Below are 1521 nucleotides of genomic sequence, written 5' to 3' on the forward strand. Positions count from 1 at the left end.
GTGGTGATGGTGGGAACGACTGGTGGCCACTGCCGGTGCCGATAGTGGTAAGGACGCTGGAGTGGAGGCGTTCCTGCTGGCTTCAGCCTTCAGCTCATTGAGGAAATTAGGGTTGGAAGGGGAGAGAGAGGCGTTAGGCTCGAAGGATTGGGTGGGTGTGGGTTATTGAAATTTTTTTTTTTAAGCGTCAAAAAGTGACGCCGTTTTCTATAAGGGTGGCAAAACCGGACTTCTGAAAAATCTGTCCGGTTCGTCCGATTCACCGGTTAACCACCGGTTTGATCGGTTTTTTTACTGGTTTTTTGTAGAACAGTTTCAAGAGTCAACCGGACTGGCCAGATGACCGGTTTCTGATTAATCCGGTTGAACCGATCGGTCCGATCCAGTTTTCAGAACATTGATAATAATGAATGAATGAATGAATGAATGAATCATAGAGTAAGATGAGAGAGTGCAAAGAGAGAGAATGTTTCACGAAAAACATTTCCTCTTTATCTTGAATCCAATGATAGAGACAATTCCTTGCAACAATGAAATTGTTAATAATAACGAATTAATTTAAAATGTTACTTACAATTTTATTAAATATAAAATAACATTTCATAACTCGGCATTACATATATATCCAAATCTTTTTTTTCTTTTTCTTTTTTTTTTGTATTACCTTATTTAATTACTTAATATATTTTTCTTCAATGCACATGGTAATTTAATTATTTTGTATTACCACCTTACTTATTATATTAAAAAAATCTAGAATTAAAAAAAAATCTAGAATTTTGATATATAGCTAACATAGTTAAATTAATCAATATAGATATAGAAGAGAGCAATTACCATGTGGAGATCTCTTTGAAACTCCTCCATTTCTTTTTCTTTCGACTTCCATCCATATGTATAAAGGCTAAAATAAACAATTGTATTTTATAAATTTATTTTTAACACATTGACATGACAAAACTTTTTATACAATTAAAATTAATTTCATATTTCGTATAGATTAAAAAACTTATTTAAGTCTAATATTTTCTTTAATTTTATGCATCTCGCAATAATTGTGCTAATAAATTGCAGCATTCTAAAATTTTAAAAACCGAATCAGTAATTAAATAACAAAATTAAAAGTTCAAATACTTAAAGATTTAGTCGAATATAATAAAATAATATAGTTATGTATAAATATATATTTAAAAAAATTATATCTTATTATCTTAAATTGGTTAATATCTAAAAAATTGTACATGTTCAATTGATTTATTTATTTATCGAATGAATTGTATGGATTGTTCCAGTTGTTAGAACCATACAATTTTATAAATTTTCATTTTTCCAACAAATTTAAATATCCTAATTTTTGTATGTCTCTAATAATAAAAAGAACAAGAATGTTATAACTTATTACATTTTGAGTTGGGGTGAAATTAGATCAGGTGGAGTCCTATGACCAGCCTGCTTTTACTTAGGCTCGTGTTAAAACCTTTTTATCTTATAAAAATATCAAACTTAAACTAGTTAAAAGGC

The sequence above is a fragment of the Arachis ipaensis genome, chromosome B07 (assembly GCF_000816755.2).
Source record: "Arachis ipaensis cultivar K30076 chromosome B07, Araip1.1, whole genome shotgun sequence".
NCBI lineage: Eukaryota > Viridiplantae > Streptophyta > Magnoliopsida > Fabales > Fabaceae > Arachis > Arachis ipaensis.